Source organism: Polistes dominula, unplaced genomic scaffold (genome assembly GCF_049000335.1).
Source record: "Polistes dominula isolate Pdom_NZ unplaced genomic scaffold, Pdom_raw_medaka contig_74, whole genome shotgun sequence".
NCBI lineage: Eukaryota > Metazoa > Arthropoda > Insecta > Hymenoptera > Vespidae > Polistes > Polistes dominula.
This window is the reverse complement of record NW_028300953.1, coordinates 373,374-384,689: the sequence shown is the minus strand read 5'-3', so window position 1 is coordinate 384,689 and position 11,316 is coordinate 373,374. Positions and strand designations below refer to the sequence as shown.

Genomic DNA, 11,316 nt, shown 5'->3' with positions numbered 1-11,316 from the left:
AATTTCCTGATATCCTACCATCGATTAACAATATATATATTACTTATTCCTTTATTTTTTATTTATTTATATTTAATGTTAATTGGAAACTTATTTGTAATATTACGTGTACCTTTTTTTCTAATATCAAATCTTATATGACATTTATATAAATTAAGATTTCTCTTCGAAACTGTTAACTGTTCAATTATTTATTTTCGTATTAAAAAAAAAAAAAAAAAAAAAAATCGAACATTCTTTTTTTAATTAATACAGGTTTATCCCGTTTCTCTACAAGAGTTAATACAAATTTCATCGAACTTACTTATTATTGCATATTATTAAAATAAACTAGACGATTAATGTGATACGAAATGACGACAGATAAAACAAAAGTAATCAAACATTTTTCCTAGAAATTGTAAAATAATATTCAACGTTTATATGTTTCTTAGAAATATCAGAATAAAATCTTTTTCTATGAGAGATACTAAAAAAATATAATCGTACGTAAGTTCTTGGAAATTTCGGATTAACTCCCAGGAGTAATTCGCCCAGGCATAGCATATGCATACGATAAATACGCGAACGGATTGGTACGCGCATAGGAAAACTCCGAAGAGGAGAAGACGATGTCCCAGCATTGTGTCGCGGACTCAAGCTTCAACGATTACCATTTAAATGTATTCACGTTTAGTTGGAGTCGAACGAGGCGTGCCGACGACAACGACAACGACTACAACGACGATAACGATGAGGATGAGGATTGGTGCCGTTAGGACTGCGTATAAAACAACGTTTTTATCAAATTTTTTTTTATATATTCAAATCAATAATATTCATTTTTATCTAAAAAGATTTTCATCTCGTTGTAAGCAAATTAAACTCTGTCTTATTATGTATATATCCCCCCTCTCTCAACCCCTATTAAAAACGTTCAATAATTCTTTGAACGTCCTAAGTAAGAAAATCGAATGAGCCACTTGAGATGCTTCGGAATACATCGTGTTTGTCTCTTTAGAAAAAAAAAAAAAAAAATTCATGCGGCCTTCCCATCGTCAAATTCGAATTACCTTCTAACCCCCCTCCCCCTCCCACCTCACCGCTTTAACTCTTTCTCTCTTTTTCTTCAGGTACAAGCCTACTGTTTTGCAATGAAATGCACGCACCTTCGCAAACGTCAGAGTCGTTGGTATTTGTTTCCCGTCAGAGACTTTGCATACGAGCATGCGCCACTGTATGTAAATAACAAACTACGAGTACGCGTATTTTGCATCGTACTTTTACCATTTATTTTTATTATTTTTAATTTTTTTTTTTTTAAAGAATTTTTTTTAAAGAAAAGAAAAATCAAAGATATGACTTTTATCGATACTCCTGAGCAGTGAAAATTTCGAGGGTAAAATTTTCATGTAATGTAAGTAGAGTGTATAAGAATATAATATATATAATAAAATAATAACTGTAGAATAAAATAGAACAAAACGATAAGTTATCTGGAATATTTTTCAAAATCATATAAAATAAAATCGAATTAAATGTAAATACAAAAGTAATACTTACAATGCATTCCAATGAGAAGCAGCTCTATTGCACCATGGTGATGCACCTCCCGTGAATCTAATAACGCGGCATGAACGAAAATAAGAAACTATAGATGAGTTTCTTATCACGAAACCGAAATTTTATTATACGACGAACAACACTGACTCTATAATTCGCGTTTGATTTTAACTTAATACTCGCCCGATCACTGATTCTAAACTGCACTAATTTAAAGACTGCTTTGCACGCAGTCAACTAAAACAAACACTTTTAAATCTTCATTGATGCACTGATTTTAATACGCGAACAGTCTGTACGACTGTTTTTAGATAAAAATATAACATTACTCGAACAAAATCTAATGCAATAACTGCATTGCTCGCAGCTAATTTAATATATATATAATTCTCAAAAATAGTTCGCGAATCGCGACGAAATTAAAAATAAACGAACGAACGTGCTTCTAATCCGTGATTTTAATTATATTTAAACGATAAAACACTCTCGTACATTGCTTCGCGCACGATTGCAATCTGAAACAAAAATAAAAACAATAATATTAATATCATTAGTATTACAGAAAACCATTAAAATTTTTGAGGAATTATTTAATACAAAAATATACTCACATTGATGAATACACGATGAATGCACGATGAGTCTCCTACCCTTAGGATGACGATGACAATGCACAAAGAATGACAAAAAAACTGCATTACATGCAGTTAATTAAATTAACACTAGATTTATGGTCTGAACAAATTTGATTAATTTTAAACTTTTGTGCTACATAACAGTTGGACAGAAAAATCCGTAGACTAACATAGGAAAACAAATTTTTTTTTTTATAAAAATCAATTTTTTTATTCAATATAGTTGCCTTCGAGAGCAATACAACGACGATTACAGCGGTCAGATAATTTTTCGATACCATTTTTATCGTATGATATCTCTTCAGCCTCAAAATAGGCCTCAGTTTCGGCGAGTACCTCTTCATCAGTACTGAGTTTTTGTCCAGCGAGCATTCATTTAAGATCTGAAAGCATGAAAATGTCTTTGGGGGCCAGATGGGGAGAACACAATAAATGGGGAAGCAATTCGATGGCAAATTCATACAACTTTGCCATCGTTTATTGTTGATCGATTGGGAGCACGCACGCTACCCACTTCGCACATTCAGTCTCAGCTAACTCAACCAATTTTACTTTACGGTCGTTCAAAATGGATTAGTAGACTTTCTTGATGTTTTCATTGGTAACCATTTCGCTACGGCAGTCTCGTCCACCGAGGTACCGACCCTGAACGGAGACTCACCAGATATCGTGCCATAGATGCCGCGTATATGCGGCGCTCGTACCCACAGGTCGTCGAGTGGATGCCACATAAATGCGGCGCTCGGTGCGAAAGGGGTAACAGCCCCTTTCGATCGTCCGCTACATGCATTATCTTCGACGCTCATTTCGCCTTGTTAAACTTAGCAAACCTCTTCTCAACGATTGATTTTCCTGGTGCAAAGTCCGAATAATGTTTATCAAGCCAGGCCTTGGCTTCAATAGTATTTTTATCCAACAAAAAGCAATGTTGCTTTTTAAATCGCAATACTGGAAAATTTACATACATATCTTTTGAAGGTTATGTGTTAGCCTACGGACTTTTCTGCCCAACTGTTATACTCGTATATATAAAATAGAAATATTGTTTTTTTTTTTTAATATATGTTAATTTGTAATACTGTATTAAAATATACGTAAATATTAATTCCTCTCCTCAACCCATTTTTTCATTCATTCAATGTTTGTAAATTTTTAAAAAATAGTGAACAAAACAATAGTGAGCCAATCTAGTGTTAAACGAATTTCTAAATGAATTTAATTATTATAACAATGCATAAACTCACATGGAACACGTCACAGACACTTATAACACTGCACTCTAACACTGTTTTCCCTGATCTGAAACAGAAAAAAACACAATAATATTAATATCATTACTATTACAGAAAACCATTAAAATTTTTGAGGAATTATGTAATACAAAAATATACTCACATTGATGAATACACGATGAATGCACCATGGATCTCCTACTTTTAGGATGACGATGACAATGCACAAAGAATGACAATAAAACTGCATTACATGAAATTAATTAAATTAACCCTAGATTTATGGTCTGAACAAATTTGATTAATTTTAAACTTTTGTGCTACATAACAGTTGGACAGAAAAATCCGTAGACTAACATAGGAAAACAAATTTATTTTTTGTATAAAAATCAATTTTTTTATTCAATATAGTTGCCTTCGAGAGCAATACAACGACGATCACAGCGGTCAGATAATTTTTCGATACCATTTTTATTGTATGATATCTCTTCAGCCTCAAAATAGGCCTCAGTTTCGGCGAGTACCTCTTCATCAGTACTGAGTTTTTGTCCAGCGAGCATTCTTTTAAGATCTGAAAGCATGAAAATGTCTTTGTGGGCCAGATGGGGAGAAAACAATAAATGGGGAAGCAATTCGATGGCAAATTCATACAACTTTGCCATCGTTTATTTTTGATCGATTGGGAGCACGCACGCTACCCACTTCGCACATTCAGTCTCAGCTAACTCAATCAATTTTACTTTACGGTCATTCAAAATAGTTTTGTGGAGTTTCGTGATGTTTTCGTTGGTAACCATTTCGCTACGGCAGTATCGTCCACCGAGGTACCGACCCTGAACGGAGACTCACCAAATATCGTGCCATAGATGCCGCGTATATGCGGCGCTCGTACCCACAGGTCATCGAGTGGATGCCACATAAATGCGGCGCTCGGTGCGAAAGGGGTAACAGCCCCTTTCGATCGTCGGCTACATGCATTATTTTCGACGCTCATTTCGCCTTGTTAAACATAGCAAACCTCTTCTCAACGGTTGATTTTCCTGGTGCAAAGTCCGAATAATGTTTATCAAGCCAGGCCTTGGCTTCAATAGTATTTTTATCCAACAAAAAGCAATGTTGCTTTTTAAATCGCAATACTGGAAAATTTACATACATATCTTTTGAAGGTTATGTTTTAGCCTACGGACTTTTCTGCCCAACTGTTATACTTGTATATATAAAATAGAATTATTTTTTTTTAATATATATGTTAATTTGTAATACTGTATTAAAATATACGTAAATATAAATTCCTCTCCTTAAACCATTTTTTTCATTCATTCAATGTTTGTAAATTTTTAAAAAATAGTGAACAAGACAATAGTAAGCAAATCTAGTGTTAAACGAGCTTCTATATGAATTTAATTATTATGAAGCTGCATAAACTCACATGCAACACTTCAAAAACACTTAAAACACTGCAATTTAACACTGTTTTCCCTGATCTGAAACAGAAACAAAAACAAGATTATTTACGTAACAGTTATAAAAACAGTTTTATAATTATTGAGAATATGTTTAATATAAAAATTGACTTACGTTTATTCTTCGTTGATGAATGCACGATGGGTATCCTACCCTTAGGATGACGATGAGCACACGTTTAAACCGAATAAAAGAAACCTGCGAGTTTCTTAACCGAGCAAACGAAACCTTAACATACGACGATCAACACTGAATCTACTCTTCGATTCTTTTGTATTTTATTCTAACGATACAACACACTAGTAAATCATTGCCTACACGCACGATTGCAATGATCTTCTAAAACACAAAAAAAAGAACAATTAATGTCATTGTCGTAATATAAACCTATTAAAATTATCATAGAATTGTATGATAGGAAAATATACTAACTCTTAATCTTTATGGATGATTGCAGGATGGGTATCCTACCCTTAGGATGACGATGAATAAAATAAAATTAAATAAAAAGTCTAAAAAGCTGAAACATACTAAAGACTATATTACAATATTTCCTGTAAATCATTTCTGAAGGCAGGGCACACATTAAAACCATTGAATATTTTTGATAGAATGGTATTCAAGTTATTAAATATTTGTGAAATTGATCAAAGTATGCAACTATTTGCTTGCATTAAATTACATACCAAGTATGTAATGTTAGTAAAAATATTAATTAAAAATCTTTAAAGTTGTCTAAATAAAACAGTAATTGTATCAGCAAACTCAATAAAGAGTAAGATAAAAATTAAACCAGTTTTTATACCATTCTATGCAATGAAAACTTTTTAAACTAATAAAATCAAAACTATAACGTTAGAAATAAAATTATTAAATAATTTAATACGCCTTATTTTCGTTTATGTTGTCTCGTCGAAGGATAGAAGACGAATACGAGATATGTTACTACGTAACCTTAGTAGAGAAGATTTCGGGAGTGTCGAACGCTCGGCTATTATACCTATGTTATCGGCTGTTTACGTTTTGTCGTCGACTCGAGAAATAGCTACAAATATAAATACACATTTATATAATAACCTATATTCCGATTGTATTGTTTTCTTATTCTTCTTCTCTCTCTCTCTCTCTCTCTCTCTCTCTCACTCCTTCTCACTCACTCTCCTTCTCACTCACTCTCCTTCTCACTCACTCTCATTCTTTTTTACTCTCTCTCTCTCTCTCTCACTCCCTTCTCACTCACTATCATTTTTTCTCACTCTCTCACTCACTCCTTCTCACTTACTATCATTCTTTCTCACTCTCTTTCTCTCTCCTTCTCACTCACTCTCATTCTTTCTCACTCTCTTTCTCTCTCACTCTTTCTGTAGTATTTCTATATGCCAGATATACTTAAAAAAAAAATGCTTATCTCGTGTATGTTAGAAAATTAATTAAAATGATTACCTGAAATTAACGGGATAACAAAATTCGCTGCAACTAGTACACGGATGGCAGATTAAAAAAGTCGAAAGATTCGCCATATTGTAATGAATAAAAACGGTGCACAAGAAGGCTGGTAAAGACGGCGTGAATATAGTCAGCTAATATACTGCGCCATACTTTTTTTCCCCCTATAAGAAGAACAATTCGAATGAATAAAAATACAATATAGGAGCATAAAAATTGTCGAAATATATTGAAAAAATCGAAATTCATCCTTATATTCTTTATATATTGTAATAGAAAGGTGTGAACCTTACTAAATATCTTTTAATTACCTGATTTTAACGGGACGATACCACACCGATGTTTTCACCACAAAGGACGCCTAGAAACTAAAGAAACTGAACAGCGGATTGGATTTGATTGGCTAATTCATTTTTTTGCATTTTTTGAATAGAAAATGACCAATCACAGCTTCCTGATCGGATTGAATTTCCCTATCTTTATGACCGCGTTATTTAAATTACATATGGTTATTTATTTAATAACTATTATTAATTAAAACTCATTTCTATTTTTCTAACAAATGTACACGTCACTTACAAATATTCTAAAAGTAATGAATTGAATAAAGACAATGTAATCATTAAGAAATCTTTGTCGTTTCGCACAAAAGAATACAATCGTATAAAAGAAAATTGTCGATGTAAAGAAGGCCAATATGAAATGCAGCATATGAGAGAATCAATTTCCAAAATCTGTATCGATAAAAAATCCTTACAATTTAAATTCTTTCTGAGATGCATAAGATGTACATTGTTTTTACAATATTTATAATAACGTTTATATATGATTCAAACGAAGATCATTCTACGTGATTTTCTATGCTATAAGATACTACATTCTCTTTATTCTATTCATTATTTTTAGAATAATTATGAATAACGTATACGATTAATTTCTAATCGAAAAAAGAAACATAAATTTATACCATATCCAAATTATTTTCTATTTAATGTACCTTTAAACATATGAAATGTTTATACCAATGTATATGCATAGAAACAATCTGAAATGTAATTAGAGAATATTAGAATGATAAAATAATTGTTAAATAATTAACGTAAATGCATATTATTATCTAAAAACTCATTACATATGATCAACGTACCTTTCTTCTCAAGATTCACCTTTGGACTGTGATATTTTCCTGTAAAAAATACTTCTTTTCAATGTTGCTTGAGTTATTTTCCAAATATTGCCCATGTATGCAACGCCAATGATATTCGAAAAAAGAGAATTTAATATTATAACACACTAATTTTTACACACTTTTTACTTTTATGTAATTACTATTTTTATTAAAAGCACAAGTTTAACTTGAAAATATTATAAAAAAAATAATATAAAATAAAAAAGAATGCAGAATAAAACCATTATCTTATAGTGGACGAGAAAAGAATCATGTAGAAGAGAAACTTTGTCAAAGAAATTTGTAAAACAATTGACAATCGCTTGCCACCCGTACAAAAATAAATCTCTATTATCCTTATCAATAACGTAAGAACACGCCTTTATGATAAAAATTTATTTTTTTACGGGTGGCAAGCGATAGATTGTCAATTGTTTTACAAATTTCTTTGACAAAGTTTCTCTTCTACATGATTTGTTCTCGTATACAAAATGAGATAATGTTTACATTATGTATTCTTTTTATTATATTATTATTTTTATAATATTTTCGAGCTACACATGTGCTTTTAATAAAAATAGTAATTACATACAAGTAAAAAGAGTGTAAAAATTAGTGTGTTATAATATTAAATTCTCTTTTTTTGAATGTCATTGGCGTTGCATACATGGGCAATATTTGGAAAATAATTCAAGCAACATTGAAAAGAAGTATTTTTTTACAGGAAAATATCACAGTCCAAAGGTGAATCTCGAGAAGGAAGGTACATTGATCATATGTAATGAATTTTTAAATAACAATATGCATTTACATTAATTATTTAACAATTATTTTATCATTCTAATACACACTACTTTTATTACAGGACGGTGTAAAACTAGATGTCATAATTGCACAGGAGATATAAAATAATAACAATAGAAGGAAAAAACTGATACAATTGCATAGTTTTAATTTAAAATTATCTTTATATATTTGGAATATTACATATTCATTTCCAACAACCATAACATTTAAACTGTCATATACACACCATTGAATAAAAGTGTTTTCATAGAGGATAATGTCTTAATCTAAAGGTGTATCTCGAGAAGCAAGGTACATTGATCATATGTAATGAATTTTTAAATAACAATATGCATTTACATTAATTATTTAACAATTATTTTATCATTCTAATATTCTCTAATTACATTTCAGATTGTTTCTACATAGATGCATTGGTTTAAACATTTCATATGTTTAAAGGTACATTAAATAGAAAATAATTTTGATATGTTATAAATTTATTTTTATTTTTTCGATTACAAATAAAAAGTACACGTTATTCATAATTATTATAAAAATAATGAATATAATAAAGAGAATGTAGTATCTTATAGCATAGAAAATCATGTGGAATAATCTTCGTGTGTGAATCGTGTATAAACGTTATTATGAATATTTTTAAAACAATTATGCATCTCTGAAAGTATTTCAATTGTCAGGATTCTTTATCGATACAGATTTTGGGAATTTATTCTTTCATATGCTGCATTTTATATTAGACATTTTTCTACCGACAATTCTCTTCTATACGATTATGTTCTTTTGTGCAAAACGACAAAGATCTCTTAATGTCTACATTGTCTTTATTCTATTCATTATTTTTAGAATATTTATAAGTATTGTGTACATTTATTAGAAAAATAGAAATGATTTTTAATTTATGTAATAAATAAATTATCATATGTAGTTTGACCAGCGTGGTCATGAGGAAGGTCAGATTCTGTCCGTGTAAGAAGCTGTGACAACCCTTTTCATGTTCAAAAAATGAATTAGCCAATCACAGCCAAGCTTTCGTCCGAATTCTTCAGTTTCATGGCGTCATTCGTGGAGAACACATCGGAGTGTCATCGTCCCGTTAAGATCAGGTAATTAAAAGATATTTTGTAAGGTTCATACCTTTCTATTACAATATATGAAGGATAAAAGGATCAATTTTGATATTTTAAGTATATTTTGACAATTTTTGTGGTTTTATATCGTATTTTTAATCATTCGAAATTTTTCTTTATTATAGGTGGAAAGAAGATATACCGCGCATCATTTTCGCGCATGCAGTATTTTCGCGCCAGTTTTACGCGCCTGTTTTATGCATATCAATATGGCGAATCTTTCGAATTTTTTAATCTGCCATCTGTATACTTGTTGCAGCGGATTTTGTTATCCCGTTAATTTCAGGTAACTGTTTCAATTAATATTTTAATGTGCACCTTCCTGTTATATTTTAAATGATATATAACGAATGTTATATATCAAATGTATACTACATGCATAATTTTTATACGTGAGTTTTTTCATATTTTACTTTTTTTTAGCTTTCTGAGCATGGGGAGAGTTGCAACACGAATTCACTAACCTTTTAATCTTGTGGCAACTTTTTTTATCTACTCCATATACGGCGAGGTGAGCATTATTTTTTTTAAGTATAAGCATATAAGCATATAGAAATACTACAGAAAGAGTGAGAGAGAAGGAGTGTGTGAGAGAGAGGAAGAATAAGAAAACAATACACTCGATATATAAGCTATTATATAAATGTGTATTTATATTTGTAGGTATTTCTCGAGTCGACGACAAAACGTAAACAGCCGATAACATAGGTATAATAGCCGAGCGTTCGACATTCCCGAAATCTCCTCTACTAAGGTTACGTAGTTATGTATCTCGTATTCATTTTCTATCCTTCGACGAGACAACATAAACGAAAATGAAGCGTATTAAATTATTTAATAATTTTATTTCTAACGTTATCATTTTGATTTTAATAGTTTAAAAAGCTTTTCATTGCATAGAATGGTATAAAAACTGGTTTATTTTTTATGTTACTCTTTATTGCGTTTGCTGATACAATTACTGTTTTATTTAGACAACTTTAAAGATTTTTAATTAATATTTATACTAACATTACATACTTGGTATGTAATATTGCAAGCAAATAGTTGCATACTTTGATCAATTTCACAAATATTTAATAACTTGAATACCATTCTATCAAAAATATTCAATGGTTTTAATGTGTGCCCTGCCTTCAGAAATGATTTACAGGAAATATTGTAATATAGTCTTTAGTATGTTTCAGCTTTTCAGACTTTTTATTTAATTTTATTTTATACATCGTCATCCTAAGGGTAGGATACCCATCCTGCAGTCATCAACGAAGACTAAAAGTAAGTATATTTTACTATCAAACATTACTATGATAATTTCAATTGATTTTTATTACAACAATGATCTTAATTGTTCTTTTTCTTTTTCTGTTTCAGAAAATCATTGCAATCGAGCGCGTAGGCAATGAGGTTCTCGTGTGTTGCATCGTGTTAAAATAAAATATAAAAAAGTCGACAAGAGTAGATTCAGTGTTGATCGTCGCATGTTAAAGTTTCGTTTGCTCGATTAAGAAACTCGCAAGTTTCTTTTATTAAGTTTAAACGTGTGCTCATCGTCATCCTAAGGGTAGGAGACCCATCGTGCATTCATCAATGAAGAAAAAACGTAAGTCAATTATTATATTAAACATTTTCTCAATATTTATAATAATTTTTATATAACAACGATTTATATAATCTTGTTTTTATTTGTGTTTCAGATCATCGTTGGAATGGTATTCACATTTTATTAATTAAATTCATTTAGTAATTCGTTTAACACTAGATTTGTTCACTATTGTTTTGTTCACTATTTTATAAAAATTTACAAACATTGTTTAAATGAAAAAGTGGGTAGAGGAGAAGAATTATTATTTATGAATATTTCATTACAGTATTAAAAATTAACATATATTTAA

General features: G+C 30.5%; 1 long non-coding RNA gene across 1 annotated transcript; it reads left to right on the top strand.

Annotated features, from left to right (window-relative positions):
- Positions 1–9,585: 9,585 nt before the first annotated feature.
- LOC149032581 (uncharacterized) lies at positions 9,586–10,162 on the top strand. Its single transcript, XR_016176539.1, has 3 exons — positions 9,586–9,710; positions 9,848–9,935; positions 10,088–10,162. It is a non-coding gene; the product is annotated as an uncharacterized LOC149032581 (long non-coding RNA).
- Positions 10,163–11,316: the final 1,154 nt, after the last annotated feature.